Source organism: Silurus meridionalis, chromosome 8, assembly GCF_014805685.1.
Source record: "Silurus meridionalis isolate SWU-2019-XX chromosome 8, ASM1480568v1, whole genome shotgun sequence".
NCBI classification, from domain to species: Eukaryota; Metazoa; Chordata; class Actinopteri; order Siluriformes; family Siluridae; genus Silurus; species Silurus meridionalis.
This window is the reverse complement of record NC_060891.1, coordinates 17,611,076-17,632,395: the sequence shown is the minus strand read 5'-3', so window position 1 is coordinate 17,632,395 and position 21,320 is coordinate 17,611,076.

Sequence of the window (21,320 nt, the reverse complement as noted above, 5' to 3'; positions counted from 1 at the left end):
GTCCATACCAGGGAACTGAGGAGATTAATTGCTGGAGTTTTAGGAAAGGAATGTTTTGCGTTTCATGTCTGATGCAGGATTCTGTCCAGCTGTTAACCAGTCCTGGGTCTTTTTTGTCAAATTTTCCATTTCATGATGTGGCAAATGTTTTCAAATGGACTCTTCTACTACAAACTCATGCTGTTGGAGTATGTGCATTTGAATTGTCTTACAGAAATATGCAAGGCCTTCCTAGAAATATGCCATCTAAATCTAAATCTAAATTTGTTGCTGTAAAACCTGTATATACATTTTAGCATTGATGGTGAATTTCCAGATGTGCAAGCTGCCCAGGAGTGTCAGTATGGTGTGGCTGGGATTTGAACTCACAACCTACCTTTAGATCCAAAGTCCAATGTCTTAACCACTAAGCTATCACCTCCCATTGTAAAAACTGTAAATCACTGCATTCTGTTCTTATTTATATTTTACACTGCAACCCAAAGTTTGTTGGATTTGCAGTTGTAATAATGCTTTGGTAATTATTTCATAAGTAATCATGCATAATGCCATTAACAATTAGACAGTAATACCATGTGGTGTACTGTACAACCTTTATAACCAATAATGAATAATAATTAAGCAATGTATATTATTGTATATAATGTTATATTTAGCATAATGTTTCCATTTATTAATAGTATTACACACCAAGTACCAAGGTTTAAAAATAAAATCTAAGAGATTAATATGAGCTTTATGGTGTTAGCAAGCTTAAGATTTTTTAATGATTGTATGTTTGACAATAATCCATTTGCTACACATAAAACACAGTAATGAATACAAATTAAAAGGGGGCATTGCTGATGTTTTACATCAACCTTCTAAGCAATCTTATCCTTTGAAAATTTCCTAAAAAACACAGTAAATTACCTCTTGGGCAATGCTGGTGCTTGTGTGGACCCCACTCTGAGATGATTTTCTCAGTAATTATCGCATAAACAAAATGAATCCCCTGAAGGGAGGACTGGGGAGGATTTGAGGTTCACAGATCTGGATAAAGCTAGCAGGGGAGATTGTTTATTTCGGCACCTTAATACTCTCTAACGTGCCCAGCAGAGGCGTGGTGTAAATTAAACACATCACAGCGGCCTGTTACACGGAACAGGGACAAATAGGCTTTTATTTAAGCCTAAAAGCAGACAATTATCATATTCAGACCGATTTTAACTCTAATTTCTCATATTACCTGACAGACATATTCTTTATTTTGCTATATTGACTGACTGTGAAAAATGTGAAAAAAAAAAAGACTTAATATTCTATTGTATGTGACAGTTTATCGCTTGCTATATCAGTCCAGTCATGCAAGCCAGCGCTTTTTGAACAGGCAAAATCCATTAAGAAGTCATTAGCAAAGGATCCACTTGTTAATGTTCCTGTCAAAAGAACAGGGACATGATCAACCTGAGAACTCGACATGCTTTCCACAAAAGAAAGATTGACAATTGCACACTGCTTGTTTGGTGCAATGCAATTAGACACCATCCTCTGGGACACAGGAAAGTCAGGAAAGAGATTTTGAGTTACAGAAGAGCAAAGAGTTTAGTATGGTCAACACAAATTGTAGTTAAGCAACTGAAAGTGGAAACCAAGAACTCTGCTGGAAACCAAGAACTCTGCTGACTGAAATAAAAAAAATAAAAAATCCTGCTCTAATGCAAGTCTTAGATTTCCAATCATCGCTCCAGGATCTCATTAAACATCTGCCACACCATTACACTGGCTATTTTTGTCTTTGGCACCTTACCTTTGTCCAGTTTAATATAGGCTACTGGGGTTCAATGTTCTGCCTTCAAACTAATTTCTATTCCCAATCATCTCCAGTGTCCATGCCAATCAACAGTGAGTGACTGCTTTACTGGAATATGCACAATGACAGCTGAGAGCACAGCTGGGAAGAAATGAAAGCTGGAGTTTTATAGATCCTGATGTCTATGCTAAGTAGATCCAGGGATCCTTTTTGGCCTAAAACACAAAACAAGTATTACATTTAAGAAATAAGATGGTATTGGGTTAGTATGACAACAAGAGCGAGACAAAGGACCATCTGAGGTCTAATGTTAAGTGATAGGGATTTAAGCTCACCTTTGAAAGGCTTTCTACGCTGCTCAGCAGGAGTCCTGTATGTCTAGTGTGATAAGTTCATACAGAGGACAGAGCCACACATGAGTCAGCAACCAAGCTACAAACATGGTCCACAGTGCATTATTCATTTTGGAATAAACCTGATTTTTATGAGCACTTTTCTGAATCCATCCATTCTATTTTGATCAGGCAAAAAAATAATAAAAGCCACACTGATTTGATTGTATCCATTTGACTGTGCCTACTTATTATGCCACAGTGAAAAGCCTAATAAAAAAAATAGCATTATGTTCATTATGACTAATCAAACGAATCCTAAAATCCAAACATTACAGGTAATTCGTATTTGTAATTTGTGGTAAAAGCATTCCTCAAATGTCTTTCATTGCTGATTTTCTTTCATTATTTTGTGTAGAAACCAAAGCTCATAGTCCGTTCAGTACCACAAGATTTTTTGGCTGTTGTAATTCAATCACAAGCCACAGCCTTTTGCACTGCTGCACAGCTGTCTCGAAACAGAGTCTCGAAACAATCAATGTGTCCTTCCTATATCCCGGGGTGATACGGGATATTTGAAAGGTTTTTATTAGATTATTCTATTAAAGACATTAAGCTATAGATCCATAATGTTGCGAATAAGTTCTATACATTTATTTTTGTCATAAAATAGAACGTACAGCAGACAAGGACAAAGAATAATCAGCTCTTAGTCAGTGCCACAGCTGCAATCAAGGTAATCAGTGTACCATTATATGAATAGCTTTAAAGACAAGTGTTCAGTTAATTTGAAGGACACATGCTGCAAATATTTCCAGCTTTTTATATAGTTTAATAGGCTATAGGGAAGGTGTTAGAAATAATGAAAAAAAATGTGAAATGTGTAGATTTGCAGTAATTGACAGGAAGCATGTTTGAAGATTTCAGGAAGTTCTGGTTGGTTGTGTTTGAGCATTTAATAAGAGAATGTGACACACTGGCTGAAATGATTTAGCTTCTATTCTAACGGCCAAGCAGAGGCAAGTAGTTCATAGTCCTGATATTTGCTGCAGAGTAATAGAATCTGATGTGTGAAACATCATTCGGCACAATGCATTTGGCCTTTATAATAATTGTTTATATAACTGCGAATGTAAAATGGTATCAGGAAAGCTTTATTTGATAGAAGTAACCCACTAGCCTGATACAGGCTTAAATGACTAGTGGTGAGAACATGATGATTATGATGATAACAATAATAAAAAAGGAGGAGTAAGAATAAGAGGTTGATGATGATGATGGTGATGATGATGATGATGATGATGATGATGATGATGATGATGATGATGACTATTTAATTAATGAAATTTTTTTTTTTTAAACCAAAGAAATAATACATTAAGTGTCAAAGCCACTACTTGTAAAACAGTAATTCATATTCTGTTCTAGGAGCACAACTAATTTGACATGGATCTGACATGACATTTCAACAGGAGGATTATTTTCATCCTAATAAGAGACCACTGGACAGGAAAGCAATATCAGCCACTTGCTACATGTCTGCCCTGTCAAGCTGAAACCAAAAGCTCTGTCATGTGGTAACAAGGCAACATGATCAATAGAGTGGTGAGAGAAAATGTATGTATTAAATTATCCTTATAAACAGTACTGCTGAATGCTTGATTCTGACTGGTCAGACAGTGATTACCTTTCTGTAATAGTACAGCATATAGTAGTTCTGTGAACAAAATATATATTTGTGCCCTTATTATAATATATATTGTATCATATAATTTCTTCTCTTAATCAGGGACTACAGTGGATATACCAGATTCAAAGCTGAAAAAAGCTTTATTCAATTGTTAATAAGGTGTATTCTGTGAGAAGAAGGAGTCTACAGAGTTGAAGCTGTAACATGAAATTTTATAAAAAGAAAATCTTCAGAATGACAATTTTAAGAGGAGAAAAGGAAAAAGATAGACTTGTGAGCTGAGCTGCTTGTGAGCTTCTGTTATTGGAACATAAACTTTGAGGTGGTACCAGCCATATGCTGTGTGATTATTTTCCTTTAACAGCACGCCCCCAAGTGTTCCAGAAATGTAAGATTTTGTTACACATGACAAGTTTAAAATGCAACCATAGACACGCTGTGAGTTCTACTAAAGAAAGCTGGCAGGAAGTTGGACATTTTTCAGCAATTTTTCTACTTTGTAAAAGATCCTCTTGTTTCCTCACTATTATCTGTTGCAATCTGATCAGGTTGCCTGGAGGATGAAAGAATAAACAGTTTTCCCAAATGCTGTCAGCACAAGGCACCAGTCTATGTTTAACATTGCAAGCATGTAACCCAGCAGCCAGCTGTTCCAATCCCCCATAAGTCATGTCTGGAGGAAAGCAGGCAGCAGAGGCTTGTCAAACTCTAATCCTAGTAAATGCAGGATGGATTCATGGTGACTGGCAGGTGTTGCACGTGGCTGATGAGTGTCTGTGTGTCGAAGGCAGTATCTCAGAGGAGGGACTGTCACTGTTGTTGGTAGAGCATGGCACGTCTTCATGAAGCCTGGGGATTCTCCGCAATATCTGTACAGGATGCACACACGGACCTGCCGATCGGACTTTCTCCACTCTCAACAGAGACCCATGACTAAGCCACGTTGGAAACAAGAATCTGGGCTGTGAATAAAATCTCCAGTGTTAGAGATTAAACCAAAAAGCTTTGAAATTAAACTTTGTTTAAATCCAAATTTCAACTGAAAATGAATTCTGTGTTTAAAAGACTCTTGGAGGCTCAATCTAAGAAGTGCTAAATTATAATTTCAGAAACAGAGAAGCAAGATAGCATTCTTTTGACATAAATGATTACAGAAGGTATATGGCTATTGAAATGCAATGTATGGAAAATAGATATAACCTGTGAAAAATAGAACTGCATACAAATTACAGTCCATTGCTATATAAAGGTAAAAGAATCACCTTTGTTTGTTATGTTATGTGAAAGACTTTCATGTTCTTTTCATGCACTCCTTTTAGGCATTTAAATTTCATAAATTCTTCTGACAGCACACATCAGTTTAGAAAATGCACAATGGAATAACAAAATCTTTCACACCTAAGAGTCTGGTATTAAAAATGGATCCCCAAATGGATTTTGTGCATAATCAGATGCTGATGGGCAAATACTGAATTCTATGATTTAAATGTTATTTCTTAGCAGTTTTCTTCTATTATCCATCATGGATATTTTGGAATCTGTATACACTACTTGAAAGAAAATATGGAAAATAATATTTGTTGCATGGTTGTAGACTGAAATGCAAAGAGCAGTTGATTAGTTTTAAACAGCAGTCAGTTAAAATAAAATCAAGGCAACAAGTATTCTTAGATTCCTAGCAATTACTGCTTTATTGATTAGAAATATAATTGTCATTAGAAAAATGGGCAGAAACTGGTTTGATGGGAGGTTATTACATTGTCATATTGTAGCAGATTAAGTGAAATCATCAAATATTGAATCATTGTCTTGAAGAATCTAAATTGTATTATATCATGTGGAAACCTGAGGTTTACATGCCAAGTCAGTAGATCAGTCATGACCACAAGTAAACATTTTGATAAAGAATATCATAGATGTTTGTGCTAATTTGTTGCTTTACATTTCAAATTTGAGAAAAGCAGCAAATAAAAATCTATTTATATTATATGTTGTATAACTAAATAGTAAATAGTAAATTAATATGAATTAACTGCAATATAGAACAAATTGTAGCTTGGAAAATTTATCTGATTTTTTTTCACAGTTTTAGTCTTAGTTTTATTGTACTAGGTGTTGGACAAACACTTTTGCGCTTTACTTAAAAATGTTTTCCAAAAGTAATGTTTTTGGCAGTAAATGAACATTAAAGAAGGAGACGTTCACCTAAGCAGAGAAGAAAATGTGACAATATTATTGCCACAATGGTGATAGAACATATCAGACTTTTCTAAATTGATGCACCATGGGGGGGAAAACACACTTGCAAATCTGTATTATTTGTGTGCAAATTAACATACAAATGGCTGACTGATTACTTTGTGGCATTTTAATTAGCCTTTCATTTTGTTTTTAGTCCTCATTATCATGATTGCGATTGTCTTGAAGAGGACAAACCCCATGGGCCCTTACAAGGGAGGAAGTGAAAGTATTTGAGCTTCTACACTGTTGTACCACAGCTTTGAAGGAAAGGTTGCTTGGATAGATTTTTCCACCGCTTAACTGTCACTATAGTGTTCATGGACTTGCTTCAAAACCGTTCCTGCCAAGGCAGAATCTCAGATCTTAATAAATCAATCAGCCTGGTAGGAGGCCTACACAGGAGAGAAAGAGTTACCATGACTACCTGGGTTGAATGTGACAATCTGTTACCTCTCTCTCTTTTTCTCTCTCTATTTGTAAAGTGCAGTTTTATGGTTAATGATAAGTTTTCAAACTCAAATATAAAAAAATGACAAAAAATGCACTTCAGAAGAATAATAGATGGAGCTTTGAAGTTCAGAAAGCCCTGCAACTACATGTTAGATAACAGACGATTTAACATTTTAACTATTACTAAATGGAGAACATTTCAGATTTCAGGTACAAGAAATCTGACTTTATATGTATTTTGTTAAAATATTTTTGACTTTTGTAAAAATTGCTTCCTTTTACTAGTGTAAGATACTAGTTTTAATCCATTACAATGTTTGCTATCCAAACTGAAACCCGTTAATTTCCCAGGACCTGTTACCTGGTGCAGGCCTACATTCTTTACTTTAATAACTAATAAAAATTTTTTTACCTGATTTGTATTAACCTGATTGTATTTGTACATAAGTTAATAATTTATGCTTCATATTTAAGTCCAAGGTCAAGTTTAAGCTATTTTATAGCGCTTTTCACAATGGACATTGTTTCAAAGCAGCTTTACAGAATTGAATAATTAAAGTGAATGATGTGTATTCATCCCTGATGAGCAATCATGGATAAATGTATCCCTATGTGTATTTATCCCTGATGAGCAATTATGTGTATTTATCCCTTTTCAAAAGCAAACATATTCTCTAACTTAGATACCTCATTTATACATGCTGTTTGTCAAATCTACAGAAATGGGAAAAATACACACATACAGATTGGTTTACTTAGTGAATCATTCATTTAAAGCTTAAAGCTTATAGATTATAGCTGCTAAATTGAGCAACTAGATACAGACCATCCCACAGGTGGGGTTTAATACTTTGTTTAGCATCCTTCACTTACACTATTAAATCAGCTTCTATTCCCAACACATGTCCACCTTACTCTCTACAGCCGTATGATAGAACATCTGCTGCTTCTTCTGTATGTTGTCACCTCTGACTCTTTTTGTACAGTTCCTCAGAATTGCCCAGTCCTGTTTACTACCCAGATGGACAGCTAGCTGTCCAGATGTTCACCCAAAGGTAGCTATTTTATCATCAACTCATACTGCATGGATGGTATGGAGGTCTGGTGGATGTCGCTACGGTAAATAACACTGGTAACACATTTTGTTTGCAATTTTTATGCTAAATAGATCAGACCTTACAGATGTCAAATCAACTGTAAAGTAAATCCCTCAGGACACATTAATTTCATTAGCATTCATTTTATTTATCTATATATATTTATATTTTATTTTATTTTTATATTTTGTTTGGTTATACAATAGTTAGTTGTGATCCACTAAAAAGAACATTGGAAATATCACAGAAGTTTGAATGGTTTTCACTTTAAGTACCATTACAAACAAATGTATGCTTTTATTATGTAGTGTGTTTGTGTACATCATTAAATTATTATCAAAAATAAAAAAATAAAACATTTAATCAGGGTGCTTACTTATAATCTAATAATACTTAGATACAGACATGCCTTTCATCCTTGGGATCGACTAGACATAACACGCCATCAGTAGAAGCCAAAGAAACTACCAGAAGAGACCCACAAGAACCATTACAATTTCCATTAAAAACAATAGCATTCCCATTATAACCATTCGAATTATCAAAAATTTTAGAATTATCTTATGTTATTGTTTTTTTTTTTCCAGCAGTGAAGTAACATTTCAGGTTTTGCATGGCAACATGCAAATCCATATCCAGCTGTGATTGCTTTAGGAAGTTTTTTCATTAGCAAAATAAATTGGCCATGTTTTGTTATTTACTCGCCAGTGTACTCTTAGTGAAGGTCCCATGCCCGGATAAATGGGGAGAGTTGCGTTAGGAAGGGCATCCAGCGTAATGGATGTGCCAAATCACACATGTGAGATGGAGGAGAAGAAAATATTCTGGAGTGAATGTTAGATGAAGTGGTGGAAGGTGTACCTAGGAATGACAAATTGGTGATTGGGGCAGATTTCAATGGGCATGTAGGTGAAAGGAACAGAGGTGATGAGGAGGTGATGGGTAGGTATGGCTTTAAGGAGAGGAATGTGGAAGGCCAGATAATGGTAGAATTTGCTAAAAGGATGGAAATAGCAGCGGTGAACAGTTATTTTAAGAAGAAGGCAGATCATAGGGTGTCGTATAAGAGTGGAGGAAGGTGCACACAGGTGGACTATGTTCTATGTAGATGCAACCTGAAGGAGATTGGAGACTGTAAGGTGTTGCCAGGGGACAGTGTAGCTCAACAGTATCAGATGGTGGTCTGTAGGATGGTTTTTGAGGTGAAGAAGAAGAGGAGAGTGAATACTGAAAGAAGAATAAGATGGTGGAAACTGCAGGAGGAACACTGTAGTGTGAGATTCAGGGAAGAGATCAGACAGTGGCTCGGTAAAGGTGAAGAGGTGCTGGATGATTAAGCAACTACTGCAGAAGGGATAAGGAAGACAGCTAGAAAGGTATTTGGTGTGACATCTGAAAATAGAAAGGAAGACAAAGAGACATGGTGGTCTAATGAGGAAGTGCAGGAAAGCATAAGGAGAAAGAAAACAGGATTGGGATTGACAGAGTGATGTGAAAAGTAGGCAGGAGTACAAGGTGATGCGTATAAGATTTGTACCAATTGGCCAGACAGAGGGACCGAGCTGGGAAGGATGTGCTGCAAGTTGGAGCTATAAAGGATGGAGATGGAAATGTGTTGACTAGTGAGGAGAGTGTGTTGAGAAGATGGAGGGAGTATTTTGAGCAGCTGATGAACGAGGACAATGAGTGAGAGAAGGTTGGATTGTGTAGAGATGGTGAAGCAGGAAGTGGATAGGATTAGTAAGGAGGAAGTGAGAGCAGCAATTAAGAGGATGAAGAGTGGAAAGTCAGTTGGACCAGATGACATACCGGTAGAAGCATGGAGATGTTTAGGAGAAATGACAGTGGAGTTTTTAACAAGATTGTTTAACAGGATTTTGATATTGTGATTTGTGGTGAAAGTAGGGAGCAGGTTGAGAAGAGCCTGGAGAGGTGGAGGTAAATGCTGGAAAAAAGTGGAATAAAAGTCAGTAGGAGTAAGACAGAGTATGTGTGTGTGAATGAGAGGGAGGGCAGTGGAGTGGTGCGGTTGCAGGGAGAAGAGGTGGAGAAGGTGGAGGAGTTCCGATACCTGGGGTCAACAGTGCAAAGTAATGGAGAGTGTGTTAGAGAAGTGAAGAAGAGTGCAGGCAGGGTGGAGTGGGTGGAGAAGAGTGGCAGGAGTGACTTGTGATAGAAGGGTATCTGCAAGAGTGAAAGGGAAAGTTTATAGGACTGTGGTGACTGTGTAGGACTGTGGTGAGACCTGCGATGTTGTATGGATTAGAGACAGTAGTGTTGAGTAAAAGTCAGGAGGTGGAGCTGGAGGTAGCAGAGCTGAAGATGTTGAGGTTTTCGTTGGGAGTGATGAGGATGGACAGGATTAGAAATGAGGTTATAAGATGGACAGCGCATGTAGGACGTTTTGGAGACAAGGTGAGGAAGACGAGATTGAAATGGTTTGGACATGTGCAGAGGAGGGACATGGGGTATATCGATAGGAGAATGCTGAGGATGGAGCCACCAGGAAGGAGAAAAAGGAAAAGGAGGCGTTTTATGGATGTGGTGAGGAAGACAAGCAGGTAGTTGGGTTGAAAGCAGCAGATGTAGAGGGGGGGTATGGAGACAGATGATCTGCTGTGGTGACCCCTAATGGGAGGAGCCGAAAGAAAAGAAGAAGAAGACTCTATATTAATTGCTTGTGTATGGACTCGTTCTATGCTTACAATTTTAACAATCATGCTGTAATAAGGAATATCAACTGTGCAATAGCACCCCGAACAATGACACAACACATTTGGTTAAGTTGTCATTACTTCCTGACCAAATCATCTGTGCTTGTAAATCAAGAAAGATTGACCATAAATATTAAACAAGAATATATTCATAAAAAGCTTGTGTACATTGTGTACTTGTGTTCTGTAATACAAAAATATAGCAATATGTTGGAACAGCTTCGGGTCCTGGGGTCCTTCTCTGTTCACCTGTGAGAGAGTTGGGCTTCTCAGTCTGAGATCTACTTTGATCAATGTGGTGCCTCCAGTCAATTGACCTCTGCTGAACAGACAAGACCAGCACAAGCTGAGAAACTATTGATCCCACTCACAGTCAGCAGCACCACACCACCACATGCCTATTAGATTTCTATTGTTACATGCTGCGTTGAGGGTTTTTTCATCTTCCACTTTTATAATCAACACCCAGACTTCAAACTATTGACCTAGTCTGCAAAGATCTCCAATAGGAAAGTAAGTAAAGTGTGACAAAGCTAACTGTGGGTTTTGATTATGTGTGTCTTGATCCTTCATAATGTAACATTCATTCACACGTGTCCTCCTGAACTAGCCAATCAGTGCCTGTGACTAGGACTAGGAGCTGGATTCAACTGATATAATACTGAAGTTAAAGTAAATCGTTCCCACAGTTGTCTCCTCATCTTCCCGACCTCTCTCAGTGCTCTCACTTCCAAGTGTTAACTGAGAACTAACTATGGTTATATTTACCTCAGGGTTTCAGAAATAGAGTGATTTGAACACAGGTAGGGAGTTTCAGGGAAAACTGCCATAGTTGGCTTTATCACAGCTTTAGATTTAAGAATTAATAAATAGCAAGGACAGTAGTTCATGTTTAATACTAATGCAATTCCTTTTTTACGATATTTGCAACTATATTATATAAATTATCTATTTAAACTAGTAGGCTGTAAGGGAGCTAACAAACATAATAAATTGCCAGAAACTAACAAGGACTGCACTTCCTAGAACACACTGTCTCCTTATCTCTCTCAGACTACAATCCAACACACTGGTTTTTTTTTGTTTGTTTTTTTTGTTTTTGTTTTTTTTGTTGATATCTTATTTACCCATGTACTAAAAAGACACTGTGGATAGTACCACTTACTGTCCACAAACAGGCTTGTCCTAATGTCTTCATCAGTGGAAAGTTTTTAGGAAGGGCATTCAGCGCAAAGCATGTGCCAAATCAAATATGCGGGTCACGAATAAGAATTTCATACCAGATCGGTCAAGGCCCGGGTTACCAACGACCGCCACAGGTATCGTTAGCCAACAGGGTACCGGTGAAAATTGCGCTACTGTTGGCCGAAGGAGGAGATGAAGAGGAGAAAGACGTCTACCAAGATGGCAGGAAAAGGAGAAGTGTAGGAGAGTAGAGGTTAGGGTTGGTACTTTAAATGTTGGTACTATGACTGGTAAAGGGAGAGAGTTAGCTGATATGATGGAGAGGAGAAAGGTAGATATGTTGTGTGTTCAGGAGACCAAGTGTAAGGGGAGTAAGGCCAGGAACATTGGAGGTGGGTTTAAACTGTTCTATAATGGTGTGGATGGAACGAGAAATGGTGTAGGGGTGATTCTAAAGGAAGAATACATTAAGAGTGTAGTGAAGGTAAAGAGAGTTTCTGGAAGGGTAATGAACGTGAAGCTGGAAGTTGAAGGAATTATGATAAATGTCATCAGTGCCTATGCTCCACAAGTCAGCTGTGAGATGGAGGAGAAGGAAAGATTCTGGAGTGAATTAGATTAAGTGGTAGATGCTGTACCTAGAAATGAACGATTTGTGATTGGGGCAGACTTTAATGGGCATGTAGGTGAAGGGAACAGAGGTGACAAGGAGGTGATGGGTAGGTATGGCTTTAAGGAGAGGAATGTAGAAGGGCAGATGGTGGTAGAATATGCTAAAAGGATGGAAATGGCAGTGGTGAATATGTATTTTAAGAAGAAGGAGGATCAAAGGGTGACGTATAAAAGTGGAGGAAGGTGCACACAGGTGGACTTTGTTCTATGTAGGAGATGCAACCTGAAGAGATTGGAGACTGTAAGGTGTTGGCAGGGGAAATTGTAGCTAGACAGCATCGGATGGTGGTCTGTAGGATGTTTTGGAGGCAAAGAAGAAGAGAAGGAGAGTGAGGACTGAAAGAAGAATAAGATGGTGGAAACTGAAGGAGAAAGACTGTAGTGTGAGGTTCAGGGAAGAGGTCAGACAGGGGCTTGGTGGTGGTGAAGAGGTGCTGGATGATTGGGAAACTACTGCAGGAGTGATGAGGGATTCAGCTAGAAAAGTACTTGGTGTGACATTGAGAAATAGAAAGGAGGACAAAGAGACATGTTGGTGGAATGAGGAAGTGCAGGAGAGCATAGGGGAAAGAGGTTGGCAAAACAGAAGTGGGATCGACAGAGTGATGAGATAAGTAGGCAGGAGTACAAGGTGATGCGGCAGCAGGTAAAGAGGGATGTGGCGAAAGCCAAGGAAAAGGCATATGAGGAGCTGTATGAGAAGTTGGACACTAAGGAAGGAGAAAAGGATTTGTACTGATTGGCCAGGCAGAGGGACCAAGCTGGGAAGGATGTGCTGCAAGTTAGAGCAATAAAGGATGGAGATGGAAATGTGTTGACTAGTGAGGAGAGTGTGTTGAGAAGATGGAGGAAGTATTTTGAGCAGCTGATGAGTGAGGAAAATGAGAGAGAGAGAAGGTTGGATGATGTGGAGTTGGTAAAGCAGGAAATGGATAGGATTAGTAAGGAGGAAGTGAGAGCAGCGATTAAGAGGATGAAGAGTGGAAAGTCGGTTGGACCAGATGACATACCGGTAGAAGCATGGAGATGTTTAGGAGAGATAAGCATTAAGCATAAGGGGGATGTGCAGACCTGCAGTAACTACAGGGGTATTAAGTTGATCAGTCACACCATGAAGTTATGGGAAAGAGTAGTGGTAGTGTAGAAAAGGACAGAAGGAATTTCATTGTGTATTTGTGGATTTAGAGAAAGTGTACGAAAAAGTGCCAAAAGAAGAGTTGTGGTATTGTATGAGGAAATCAGGTGTGCCAGAGAAGTATGTGAGGGTGGTGCAGGACATGTATGAGGGCAGTGTGACAGCAGTGAAGTGTGCAGTAGGAACGACAAATTGCGTCAAAGCGAAGGTTGGACTGCATCAAGGTTTGGCCATGAGCCCTTTCCTGTTTGCAGTGGTGATGGACAGGTTGACAGACGAGGTCAGACAGGAGTCTCCCTGGACTATGTTGTTTGCGGATGATTTTGTGATTTGTGGTGAGAGTAGTGAGCAGGTTGAGAAGAGCCTGGAGAGGTGGCGGTACACGCTGGAGAAAAGGGGAATGAAAGTCAGTAGGAGTAAGACAGAGTACATGTTCGTAAATGAGAGGGGGGGAAGTGGAGTGGTGCAGTTGCAGGGAGAAGAGGTGAAGAAGGTGGAGGAGTTCAGGTACCTGGGGTCAACAGTGCAAAGTAATGGAGAGTGTGTTAGGGAAGTAAAGAAAAGAGTGCAGGCAGGGTGGAGTGGGTAGAGAAGAGTGACAGGACTGCTTTGTGATAAAAGGGTATCTACAAGAATGAAAGGGAAAGTTTATAGGACTGTGGTGAGACCTGCAATGTTGTATGGATTAGAGACAGTGGCATCAAGTAAAAGGCAGGAGGCGGAGCTGGAGGTAGCAGAGCTGAAGATGTTAGGGTTTTGGTTGGGAGTGACAAGAATAGACAAGATTAGAAATGATTTTATTAGAGGGACAGTGCATGTAGGATGTTTTGTTGACAAGGTGAGGGAGGCGAGACTGAGAGGGTTTGGACATGTGCAAAGGAGGGACATGAGTTATATTGGTAGAAGAATGCTAAGGATGGAGCCACCAGGAAGGAGGAAAAGAGGAAGGCCAAGGAGGAGGTTCATGGATGTGGTGAGGGAAGACATGCAGGTGGTTGGTGTAAAAGAGGCAGATGATCCGCTGTGGGATCCTAATGGGAGAAGCCGAAAGAAGAAGAAGATCAAGGCCACAACATTCTGTTAAAAATTAAAATGGTATTTTGCTGCTTTGATGCTTTCAGTTTGTATTATAATCTGAAACCATGTTTCAATTCATTCTTCATCTGTGTAATGCTGAATCTAAAGCCTTTTCCATTGTCATTGAGCACAGATTAGGAGAATTCTTGTAAATGAAGCCAGTCTATCACACAACCTCGTTCACAGTTTACCCACACCATGGGTAAATTTAACATAACCAGTATGTGATTGATGAGAATACCCAAAGGTATTTTTAACAGAGTAATATGAAAATGAACAGAGTAAGAATTTTTTGTATTATCAACAAATAGTAAACATATTTATTATAACCAACAAGTATTTAAAGTTCAAGGCTAGCAGTTTTATTTGGTTTGTTATCGCTTTGCAAATATATTGCTGTAAGCAAATGTTGGACTTCGCTGAGTTCTTGTAACAGATATGAAGCAGAATCACAGATATTATTTTATTGTAATCTCATCTCCATAAAGGAAAGCCAAAAATCTATCAAGACCTTTAACCAGAATGATCCATAAAGAATTTAACACACTGTATGCTATCGGAGATAATAATATTTTCATCTTTTCTTTTATGGGAATTTTTGCAGTTACAAAACACCTCCAGATTTCTCTATTTTGGATTCTAATAATTCAGATGTATTTGTTTGGCAGTTTTATTATGGTTTATGCTACATATTTATTCTCATAAATAATCATGCTTCTCTTTGAAGCCAGCATAGTTTCTTGGTTTTAATAAATTAGTTTTGTTCCAGCCAAGGAAACAATTACCAGTCACTAAGCTGATTATGTCTTAAAACTCTTATTTCCATTATTCATCTTGCATTAGGTACTGTTGCTCCCCAAACTCTCTCTAACTTATTAGTAGTGTGTTGTGTGGCATATATTTGACCTTTTTTTTTACTATACCTGTATCGAAGCACAATCAAAAATCTGTTAGAAATGGTATATCAGCATTTCAAACACATTCTGTCTATAATATGCAATGACCCAAAAGATTCATGTAGTTCCAAAAAATATATTGTTTTAATTTCAATGAGCCAATGAGACATGAGACAATGTCTCTAATTTTGCAGCAGAACATCAGGCTTTCTGTCTCAGACAATTACTCCTGTTAAAGACCAGAAAATATGGACATGTCCAAGTATAAACATTCATGATGCCTTTGAATAGCTATCTAATGATTATGTATCATCTTGTTTCATGTTCGCATTAGTGTAAAACGCATGCAGTGTGATGCTTTTGCTGAAAAGAAGCTAAAAACCAATGACAGTGAAAGCCATAAAGATCTGTAATTAAATATTTCACGGTATCAAACACCATCTCATCTGAAGTATAAATCAGGAAGAAAGATGTCTCAGAATGATGCCTTCTTGTATATTTGCTGCACTGTGGTGTGTCTGTGAACCCTGAGATAAGGTGTTCTATATCCTGTGCCAGATGATGCCTCACCTTAGCTCCTGTTCTCTCATCAGCCTGCTGTGCTCTTAACATGCACACGGCACAATGTCCTTTATAAAGCTGCTCTGAGCCAACCACCTGCACACAAAATCTCTTAGGCAAGATTTTTATATGCAAAAATATTATGTAAGTAACTTAATGTTGCTATCTGTGTCTCTGTTCATAGTTAAGTTTCTTCATGTAAACCTTTCTTGAAAACCTTTATTATAATGTGACTGATGAAGCTAGAGAACTGTAAAATTAGTTTCTTTCCAGAAATGAAACAGGTGTTAATAATTAAGAAACAATAACCAACATATATAAACCTCATATTGTATCAAATTTAATCTGACTGTTTTTGGGGGGTGTTTTAAGAGAGTTCTACTACAAAGCTGGAGCACAGCACCATAGTTTCTATTTCCTTTTTTTTAATAATAGAGAATTTATAAAAAGAAATGCATGAAAAGAATTATTTACTTATAAAAAAAACCTTCTTTAAAGACACAGTAGCGAAATGCACAGTGACTTGTGCACAGTGGTCTGTGTAACTAATAAGCAAGTTCTAAAAATAAAGCATATTTCTTATGCGATTTTCAGGCCAGTTTATCCAGAGAAATGGAACATTTTATTGTAGGTCTAAATGAGGCAGACTTAAGGTCAGGTCACTGAAGCAAACCAGTGGCATTTGTATTTGTATCTGTTTGTTGCAAATAACAAATTTATAAGTTGGGAACATCCCTATGTCATGCAAAGGAAGCAATCACGGCTCAGAGGGTTGAGCAGCCCAAAGACTGCTTAGCACAGTGGCACCAAACAGCACAAAAACAAAGAGCAGAGCTTTTCCTGCTATTGATGAAAGCAAAACACATCATTGACTCAGTCCACAGCTAGTGAATGTATAGACATGTAGGAAGATCAAAGATGGGGGAAAACTACTGCTCAAGCTTCTGTTTGGAGCATCACCACAACAGTGGACAAATTTGAAGAAAAAAAAAACAACAACAACTGTAGATCTGTTTGTGTTTGTATCTAAACACATATCTGTTCAATCAAAATTATGTATTTGCATTAGCAAAATTTCCAATACATTGTATTCTTTATGGTTAATCAATTGTATTTTATTTTATTTTAGGGGGGGGCTTTTTCTACAATATTATATTAATAGTCAACTCAGGCATTCTTGGCATTGCAAGCATTTTATACAGTAATTAAAATATTCCACTCAAGCATTTGGACAGCGTCTATTTAATGATCTTTTTTTTGTTTAAAGAACTTGCCAACATTATTGGCACTCTTTAGAGACAGCTAAATGGTTGCCCTTGAATGTTTTCCCAACTCATTCTTCAAAAACTCTTATTTGCTAAATATCATTTTAAAAACAAATTTGTCTGGAAACTTTAACAACTATGATAATGTAGTTTTAGCATTTTTTATGATTTCTGGGAATGGTTTGTAACCATAATGTTCTGGGTTCTTCCTCTTCTACTATTTCTTAAGCTCCTCTTCCACCTCCACTCTGCCATATCACAAATGATCACTTACCATTTGACTAATTTGTATCATTCATTTATCTTCAGTATTTACTTTATTTAGGTCAGGCTTCAGTGATCAAGAGGTGGGAATACACCCTGAATCAGATGCCAATCAGCAGAGGCAATGGGGGTTATTGTATGTAGTGTATTTATTCTTGCATTTACCCCTCCTTGTTAAATGGCAAGTGTTCAGTTGCACCCCTGCCAATCAATCACAGGTCATTATATGCACACTTATTCATATTTCCAACTTTGATTCAGAAAATAATTAAGAGAAAACCCAGAAAAAGAATGGAGGAAAGAGGAAACCCATGTAGACCAGGAGAACATGCAAACATCTGTGCTCAGGCTTGAACTGTGAATCTTGTGTACAGATGTGAGGTCTGAACCACACGCTGCCCTCCTTTGTTTCTCTAGATTTAATCAATATTGCACGAGGGTGATTATAATGAGTATCAGAACAACTGTAATTTAACTGTAGGCAGAAGTTCACACCATTAAAACACAACTGTGTCTAAATGCAGTTACAAAACAGTTTTATAAACGAGAAATAAATATTGTGTAAGTGGCATTTTGGATACTTCTGGGGTTAAATGTTCTGTCTGTATTTGCTAAACCCTAAAGAGGTTACACTTTATAGCTGTCAGCTAGCTGGCTAGCCACCTTACAATGATTCATACGTTCCTATTAAAGATTCTACCAGTGAAAATGTTGCCCATTCAAGTCACGTCAAATTTGCTCTATTGTTATTTCAACCATATACATATAGTACACCGTGAAACAACATTTCCTCAGAACCAAGGTGCTACATTAAACAAGATAATTTAACAGAACTACACAGAAGTCTAAGCTAACAACATTCATTGTTTTTATATTTGAAAGACACAAGAGGGACTTTATATGTGTTCACTAAAAATATCACAGGCACTAATGTTATAATAACTGTTTTGAACTAGGAAGTGGATATTTATGTGCCAAACACAGACAAGCAGAATAGTATAAGATATCAGGATATATGGGAAATATAAGTAGTCTTGCTGCTTGTCCAATCTGATTACTAGATAAGAAATAGCTGTTGTATATATGTATTTATTTTGCACTGTAGTCTTTACTAACAGATTACATGAATTCTTGGGAGCCTATTTGGTTTTCTCTAGTGATAACTCAAACCAAGGTCAGAGCGAAGGTAGACAAAAACTAGCATATATATCTCTTTAATTGCTGGCACACACCATCACCATCATGACACTACAGCCAATTTTAATTCCATTAAAGAAGGTTTATTTTTATAAAGCAAAACTGCAGACCTTTAGGGCACAATCTGTGCTTCATGGCCAACAAAGTAAGTCACATCAGTCGCTATATCACGAGGCTCAGAAGAGTGGGTGGCTTTGTTTCTAACTCTAATTCATTATTAATAACTCATGCTGTGCTGGAGCAAACAGCGACTCCCATAAAAGAAATCCCCAAATGGTGTATCTATATTTTATTAACTCTAAGCAATGGTAGATCGAGAATTCTTTGAAAAGGGAATACATCAAAACACAAATATATTTTTATTAACCATTAAACTAGATCACATAGATTCTTCACCCCAGATTCTGCAAATCAGATCGAGTTTATAGTCAGGGATTAGTTAGATTTGTTCATGCAGTGACTTGCATTGCCGGGGTGAAATGTGATTACGTTTACTTCAGTTTATTTTGCATGCAATTATTCTAATAGAAACCACTAGATGGCGATGTTAATTTCAGGCACCTTGTAGACTTACATAGAAAAAGAGTCGTTATGTTGCCAGATTGCGCTAAATCTTATCTTGTGGCTGGATGTGAAAGGAGAAAAAATGTGACACAATGTGCAATAAAAATAACAAAATTGAATTGAAACAAATAGAATCATAAAGTCATACTGTAAAACCAACAGATAATAATCATTAAATACCTTCAAATTAGACATTTTGCATGTTTGCTACTCTGTAAAGTCACTTTATTCTTGTGATTTTGAGAAGGTGTGGCAGTACAGAGAGTTAATAGACTTGAATAAGGGTCTAGAAGTAGCAGCTTGGTGATACCAGGCCTTGAACCCCCAACCTTCCAATGAGCAACCCAGAGTCGTTACCACTTCCCCTTTTTTCGATGGTGGACGCTTTACATAAAACATGTAAATCTATATAATAAACAGATAAAAAACTTATTTTAGAATATGAAGGGAAAATCTACCGGTTTATTTATTTTTGTCTGAATAGTTTTAGAGGTAAAAGCTGCACAATCAACAACTGTTTAAAGATTCTGTAGGCCAGAAAACAATAACAGATAATAATAAAAAAAATTAATAATAATAATAATAATAATAATAATAATGTCAGAAGTATGTGAGGGTGGTACAGGACATGTATGAGGACAGTGTGACAGCAGTGAAGTGTGCAGTAGGAAAGACAGACTGGTTTAAGGTGGAGGTTGGACTGAATCAAGGATCAGCTCTGAGCCCTTTCCTGTTTGCAGTGGTGATGGACAGATTGACAGACGAGGACAGACAGGAGTCTCTGTGGACTATAATGTTTCCGGATTATATTGTGATTTGTGGTGAGAGTAGTGAGCAGGTTGAGAAGAGCCTGGAGAGGTGGAGTTACGCGCTGGAGAGAAGGGGAATGAAAGTCAGTAGGAGTAAGACAGAGTACATGTGTGTGAAAGAGAGGGAGGGCAGTGGAGTGGTGTGTTGCAGGGAGAAGAGGTCGTAAAAGTGGATGAGTTTAGGTACCTGGGGTCAACAGTGCAAAGTAATGGAGAGTGTGTTAGAGAAGTGAAAAAAAAGAGTGCAGGCAGGGTGGAGTGGGTGGAGAAGAGTGGCAGGAGTGATTTGTGATAGAAGAGTACCTGCAAGAGTGAAAGGGAAAGCAGAGCTGAAGATGTTGAGGTTTTCGTTGGGAGTGACGAGGATGGACAGGATTAAAAATGAGCTTATTAGAGGGACAGCACATGTAGGACGTTTTTGGGACAAGGTGAGAGAGGCACAATTGAAATGGTTTGTACATGTGCAGAGGAGGGACATGGAATATATAGGTAGGAGAATGCTGAGGATGGAGCCGCCAGGAAGGAGGTAAAAAGGAAGGCCAAGGAGGATGTTTATGGATATGGTGAGGGAAGAATTGCAGGTACAGTAAAACCCTGTTGTATGAGCAACTAATAGTACGAGCAAACCGATATACGAATGACCTCGCTCGCTGTATTTTACCCTATTTTGCGAGCAAATTTCAGAGGCACGAGCAAACCCACACTGCCGGTTCCCCGCTTTCGGCCAAGGGTAGCATCAGTCGCTTAGTTGATGACGTATTGCTCGGTCACTCTCGTTGTTCAGTGCAGCAAAAACGTAATTTCTTTTAGTGTTATATTTTTATTTCACTAGAAATCTTGAAAAATGTCTCCCAAGAAAATCAGTGATGGTGCTGGAAAAAGGAAAGAAAATAGGATTACCATTGAAACCAAGAAGGTTACGAGCATGTTGTGCATCTCACACTCGCAATCAACCACTATGGGTACATACAGTAATTTGCGTTGTATTTATTTGTTAAAATAGGCTACAAATACTTTTTAAGTGCAGAAATAAGTGATTAAATGAGGTCTCGGTACGGATTAAATCGCTTTTACATTCATTCTTATGGGAAAAATTAGTTTGAACGAACAAGCAAATGGACCTTTTTTCCAACGGGTTTTTATTGTAGTTGGTTTGAAAAAGGCAGATGTAGAGAACAGGGTGGTATGGAGACGGATGGTCTACTGTGGCGACCCCTAATGGGAGCAGCCGAAAGAAGAAGAAGAAGAAGAAGAAGAAGAAGAAGAATGGTGGATGTGCAACATAATCTTGTTCTATGTATTAAACATAATAAAAAGCACCTTTATGATTATGAGTCTATGGATTTATTTATTTGTATCTAAATCATTTTACAGGTACA